Below are 7,020 nucleotides of genomic sequence, written 5' to 3' on the forward strand. Positions count from 1 at the left end.
TATATATTTAATGTTAGGAGTAGAGCATTCAATAAATTGTTTCTTTTGTATTGATAATATTCATAGTTCCTCCCTGAACGTCCTCTGATACTTGATGGACTACAGAAACAGATGATCCAAATTTCAAATATTTATTTTCTTTCATAAAAAAATGCTATAGTTCAAACGAATTGCTAGTTATCTATTAGTTTAGGGGAAAAAATATAAATGGAAAAATACCACAATATTTCAAGAAACAGAAGAAAATGGGTTAGTAACTGTCGTGCTTGAAAGAAATAAAGAAACGGCAGTGATAGTTGAGTGACCATAGCTGGACCCCGTGGCACCGTTCCAGTCTATTCCAACAATGGTCACTTTTCGAATCTGTCTTTTGCTAACAATATTTTTATATTCATGATATATATTAAACTTTAACTGAAACGTTTTCAATGTATCTAAAAGGATAGACCAGCTATAATTGTGAAAAACTAAATAAACCAAATAATTAAAAATTTTATTTTCAATATGAACATTAATATTTGAGGGAAAAAATATATTTTTAAATTAAAAATATACTTTTCCAGATTGAAATCGTTGACAAATACGAAAAAGAACAAGCCATCGCGAATTTGAACTAAATTAGTAAATCACAATATACCTAACAGAGCATGTGAAAGTTAACTTGCCCTTCTTATTCCCACGCAATTAGAGTTTTCACGAGTAAACATTTTTATCTTAAATGCACCGATTAGAAAGTTGCTAAGAAAGACGTTTTCTCAAACTACTTATAGAAGTTGTTTTTCCGTTTATAATGCAATGTTGGCCTCCGTTAATTCGACTCGAAGGGTTTTCCAGATGTTTCAATTTTTTTGTGGTCACAGCAATGATCCCAATTTACTCCTAAATAAAAGTCCTTTTCTATCAGTATATAACTCCTTTTCTATCACTACACAGTGAAGTATATTTACATCATATATTTAGTATCCCTAGTTTGTGATAATGCACTAGTGATGTTTTCAGTTCTGATAATGCCAGTGACTGGTTTACAAGACTGTAATAAAGAAATTATTCTTTTAAGTGACTCAAATTTCTGTAAATAACCGTGCATGAAGATAGACCTTAGAAATAATTCTTGAGTTCTATCTCAATATTTAAGATACATTGCCGATAGAAGAAAGTTATATAATGAATATTAGTATGATACATGTTCAATAAAATAATTTAATTATTTTATATAAAAATTGAGTGAATTTATAAGTTTTCGGTTAAATAAAATTAACAATATTTTTTAATGTATAATAATTACGAATATAAGTAATAATATGATTAATTTTGTATATCACCGGTTCCTTTTAGAAAAAAATCACAGACACATAGTATATTAGTATTACATATTTGTTTACATCAATATAGTAAATTAAATAGAAATAAATCTTACCAGAGAATGTCAAGAAATCTTGAAGATCGTTATTAACCTAAAACAAAACAAAGAAACAATATTAAATTTGTATACATATATTTGTTATTGTTTTTTAAGCAGTATGTATAAGTTATATTTATTAAATACAAACCATTTAAGTTGTTTTTTTTATTTTTCATAAATCAATTGTATGTTTTAATTTCGAAAATTGGCTTTAGACATTTTTTTTATGGTGTTAAAAGAGGGACAGTCTAAAATATATTGGTTTATGAAAAATAATATTAATTTAATTTAAAAATTTATATTTTATATAAATTACACATAGTACACAATAAAATCAAGAACTTAAACACAATGGATAACAAGCTGGATTCATGAGGGGACTAACTTCATATATGTTTTTTTTTAAGTACGTGTATTAAAATAATAATTATATACTTAAATATTTAGGAAAATGCTGCAATGTACTTAGCGCGTTTCAATAATTTTTTTTTTTTTATGTAAAAATAATTAAACAAGGTCCTAATTAAATTGTATTATATTCAATATTAAATAAAATTCACCTCGATCGCCGCCTTACCTCAAACCTTCGCAAGGTTAATAATGCTATAATGCTATAATGCTATAATGCTCCTATCCTAAATAGAAAATCTAAATTAAAACCAGAAACTACTTTTATTTTTAAAACGATTCGCAGGCTACTGCTGATGCATAAGTCTGAGGAGCGGAATCCTTTATGTAAAGGAAAAAAATTACAATGTTTTCCAAATAAAGTCATAAAAATTGCAGTGGATGCTCCTTGGTTTGTAAGAAACAGCCAATTGCATCGGGAATTGCAAATAGAGGCAATAGAGGATTACATAAAAAGAAAAACAATCATGAAGTTCCACTTCCAGTTACCTATAATTAAAGGAGCAGTAACCTCTAACTTGGGAACCCAATCACAACCCGAAGACTGAAACCCAGATGCTGCAGGACATCCTGTTATAAGTTCTAGATTTATATTATAGATTTTTTCTCTTTATCATTTTCTTAAAAGTACTTTCTTTATTTTTTACATTAGAAGTCAATTATTTATTTTGTTAATTCCATAAATGCCATTGTTGTTTTTGTCATTAACTTTACTTTCATCTTTTATTAAGAATTATTATTTTAATCTATTTATTTTATCTTAATTTTTTTAAATTTATAACAATGTATATAGTTAGGGGTGACTTTTGTATCAGACTATACAAACCCTCCCCCTCCCAATAATCAATTGTTAAAAAAAAATTACCAGGCCGATCTGGTATTAAATAAATAATGTTCAGTGTTAATCAAGAAATCGCACGGTTAGGTAATACAGTATATGAAAGTGGATAAGCTTGAAGACACCTTTAACAATAGTTTTTACACAATAACTATTAATTTTTTTTCTATAAATAGCGTATTCAATGATGAAATAAATAAAATAATAATAAAAGAAATTCTTAAGCGACAAAGCTTAACCAATCAAATTAATTAATGTACTAAATATTAAAATTTCCTACATCTCTAAAGTTTCTTCTAAATTAATTCTAATTAGAAATTAGAAATGTACGGTTTTATTACGATTTGTTTCTTATTATCTAATATTTTTTAAAAATTTCTCTCATTAATATTCAATAATCTGAATCGTGAAATAAGAATATGCATTAAAGTTTTACGACTTAGTTGCATTCAAAGTCATCAATATGATATGGAATAATATAGGATTTGAATTTGGAATTGAACTCTTCCAAGTTTTCAAATTAAGATTTAATAAATATTTGAGATGTTTGTTGAATTTGTGTGTGTCTCTATTTGATTTTATATAAAATAAAATGTATTAATTAAATTTAAAACAGTCTTACATAAACTGTTTAAAAATCTGAAAATCGAGTAATCAAGAAAGAAATATGTCGTCTTACCTTGTGTAGGTTTTTTGTTTCATTTTTCTCCTATATTTCATTAATCATATATGTGTCATATTTTTCTCTTATTAGGGTAAAATTTTATTTTTTATTGGAATTGAAATTTTATTTAATTTAATTTTTTTGGTTATTTAAGTTTATACAATTATTATTACAGGTAGATAAACAATGTTTGACTTTCAAAGTAATCAATAACTACATATTTACTGGTTAATGTTTAGTATTGGAGTTACTGTAACAAGAAGTGATTAATAAAGATGTTATCGTATTAAATATACATTAGTATAAATATTTATAAAAACTGAATAAATTAGATTTAAGAAAATACGTTTTTTTTAAAACTATGCACTTGAATAAAACATACAAATACAATGCGCGAGTGCAATTGACTCGGCTTAAAACAAAATATTATATCTCGAAATATTTCGAAATTAAAATTAAAAGAGAGAGAATTTAGGAAGTGAGGTGTGAAAGCAAGTAGCGAAGTGCAGTTTACTACCTTGAGGTATTCATGAATGGGATGGCAGTTTCTTTAGTATATTACTACCCCATAATAAATATATGATAATCGAGGTAATTATCAATAATTTATTTAGATTTTTCTTAACAACGGTTATTTATTTTTTTAAGATCAGTAATTTAAAAAAAAAAGTGTATTTCCATTAAAAATATTGATTCAAAAAGTTTCTAAAAAGCAACAGTTGATTATAACGGTTGTATAATATATAAATACATAGGTAAGTGAAAGTAAAAATTATGAGTAAGATTGATCCGTTTCTAATTAAGACGTCTCTTGTAATATATTTATAGTAACAGTGCTAATTGTATAGTGTGAACTTGTTAACATCAGAAAGGTTTTAATAGGCTAATCATTAAACAAATGGCGTGAGGTACCAATTCGTTAACTTAATTATGAGATGACTTAGCTACCTATATACATTGATTTTTCTGTTGAATTTCTTATGTAGTTATTTTTCTGGCCCTTATTAGCTTTAATGCACAGTATGAAACAGTAAATTCATAACAATTCTAATAGTACCAATATTTACAAAACCATGACAAAATTATAATTGATCATAACCAAGATTTAACACAATCCTCCCATTAAAGATATGGATGTTTACTGTTCTAGGAGGTTCAATACTTTTTAGTATTACGTTCGTCATAAAACATCCTTACACGGCCATTTCAATAGTCGTGACGACATCAACCCCATTACATTTAGCGGATACAGTTCACTCTGTTCCGGGCGTTTTGCTGTTGAGTTTGAATACTCAATTGAATTGATTCATCGTTCTCCACACCTCATATAGCTCAGCAATATCTTATTTAAAAATAATAAACCCCCTCAAACGTTTAAAACAGTACAGAATGTAGTAGATCTGTTAATTCTTACTTCTTAAACATTATATCTTTGGGACAGTAATTGGGAATATAGAAATGACAAGAATTTCTTCTTTTAACATTTCTTTAATTACTTTTTGTTTTAGATTTGTGGATGGATTTTTTCTATTAAAACAATCAAATTTACTTTTTTCAAATTTTATTTTTTTCTAAATACAATATAATAAAAATATTACTTTTCTGTTATATAAAGGCTCGTAAAAAGCATTCATATTGATATGTATGAGAGGCACCAGCTGGAGTTTTTTAACTTAAAATAATTTCTTTTGTCGGCATGCCAAAGATACCGCGGGACCTAGGCAAAAATCCGTCGGCAACAGATCTAAAGAAATGTACAAAGATATGTAGATAACAGAGGGTATGCACCCTCTGGGAACAGTTGACCGTGTAGGCAGAGTTAAACAAACAAACAGGCCTTATCTTGCACGTGGCCAGTTAAGATATTAGAAAGTACAGAGAAATAGCCGCCGTAATTGATAACATATAAACACCCCTTATCTCACACGGGGCCTCTCTAAAAACCTCGGGAAAAATACAATAAGCCGCCAGAACCCGGCTTTCTTCAAAGAAGAAACTTTTAAAGATGAAAAGACCGACCTTCGTCGAAGATCATTGGACCTTCTCACCCCCTCTGAAAATAGAGGAACCAATCAGAGGACAGAAATCAAAAGAAGGAGGAGTCAGAAGAAGAGGGGAGAAAAAAGAATTTTGAGGGACAAAAAAAAATTTTGAGGCACAAGTAATATATAATTGTAATTGTTAAGAAATAAATAAATAGGAGGTTAGAAAAAAAAATTTGAGGGACAGTCAAGGAAAAACAGTCGGATCCGGAGTTGGGGAAGAGACAGAGTTCTGTGGAGAGCCTCAGAGGAACATAGCCTGAGAGAGCTGGACGGAAGAGACAGAGTTTGAGGGAAGCTGAGAGAAGAGAACAGTCTGAGAGAGGAAGACAGTCTGGGAGATCAGCGGCAGCCGGGAGGTCATATGGACGCTTTTCCACGACAACCGCCAAGCCTACCCATGTACCGAACAAGTAAGACCTTTTCTGTTGTTATTTGAATGGCAAGGATAGAATTAATAACTTAGAGTCAGTATAAATATCAAATATCCCAACTGGTACTTCTCAATTCATTATCTTATAATCAAAGTATAAGGAAACAAGTCTACCATGCTCTCTCATAATAGTATTCTTGATAATGTGTATATAATTATAAATATAAAATATGTAACGAGGACTTTACTTTATAATTAATAATCCCTGCATGCCACCTCATATATAATAGCATAGTAAATTAGTGAACATGATACCGTTGGAAAGGAACTCCAATCATTAATTATAATATTCATATCTAGCATACCACGGCGAAGGGGTCCAGCCAGATGGTGCTAGTGGTTTAATTAAATATAGCGCATCCCTTTTCAGTCAGTTCCCATCAGGAACCGATAGAGATACATAATACAAATAAATATAAATACATAATATAAATATATAATAAAAATAAATAATAAAAATACATTAATATATGAATAAATTTCAATATAATACCTGTACGAGGAACCCCTAGTCGGGCTTAGAAACCCCGAAGCCCCGTACACGGCAATATATATTATAAGAAAATCCATTTGCTTGTCTCTACTGTGGTATTTCTTACCGCTGCCCCTACCCCGTTTCTTTGGAAAAATTGTATCACTAAAACTTTAATAATAAGCTCAAGAATCTCAGGGGTGTAAAGAAATAATTATTTCAATGTTAAATAATAAATTATACATTGATGTAGAGTGAGACGAGGAAGAAGAGGAAGTGGGAGAGGGGAAGCGTGATTAAAATTGTAATAACAACAATTGTTGTAACAATTGTAACAACATCTGACAATAAGAGAAAACAGTATTGAAAAAATAAATGATTAAAACAAAAATAAATTATTCCTATGTCATAAAGATTTTTCCCTGTTATTTATTTTTACATACAAAGATACTTGAACCTCACAAAAGGATAACAATTACTGAATCCTCTAAAAGGCTTCTGACCAACTTTTTGCTGCTAAGCATATCTGTATTTCTTTTATTTTTTATTTAGTTAAATAATTAGTGAATAACTGATCCGGATTTAAATTACAAAATATACCCATTTATAATTTTTAACTAGTTTTTTTTTCATTTTGAACACATTTAAAACACGGAGAATAGATTAGAGGAGTCAGAAGAAGAGGGGAGAAAAAAGAATTTTGAGGGACAAAAAAAAATTTTGAGGCACAAGTAATATATAATTGTAATTGTTAAGAAATA

At 28.8% G+C, this 7,020-nt stretch overlaps 1 protein-coding gene across 2 annotated transcripts in view; it reads right to left on the reverse strand.

Annotated features, from left to right (window-relative positions):
* Positions 1–7,020, reverse strand: part of LOC106685432 (uncharacterized) — a 195,182-nt gene that overhangs the window by 146,323 nt on the left and 41,839 nt on the right. For both annotated transcript variants that reach the window (XM_024358893.2, XM_014428091.2), the window contains exon 2: positions 1,418–1,454. The gene's annotated coding sequence lies outside the window, so the exon portion shown is untranslated. The remainder of the gene's footprint in view (positions 1–1,417; positions 1,455–7,020) is intronic.

Source organism: Halyomorpha halys, unplaced genomic scaffold (genome assembly GCF_000696795.3).
Source record: "Halyomorpha halys isolate HHAL.00 unplaced genomic scaffold, Hhal_1.1 Scaffold692.1, whole genome shotgun sequence".
Lineage (NCBI taxonomy): Eukaryota > Metazoa > Arthropoda > Insecta > Hemiptera > Pentatomidae > Halyomorpha > Halyomorpha halys.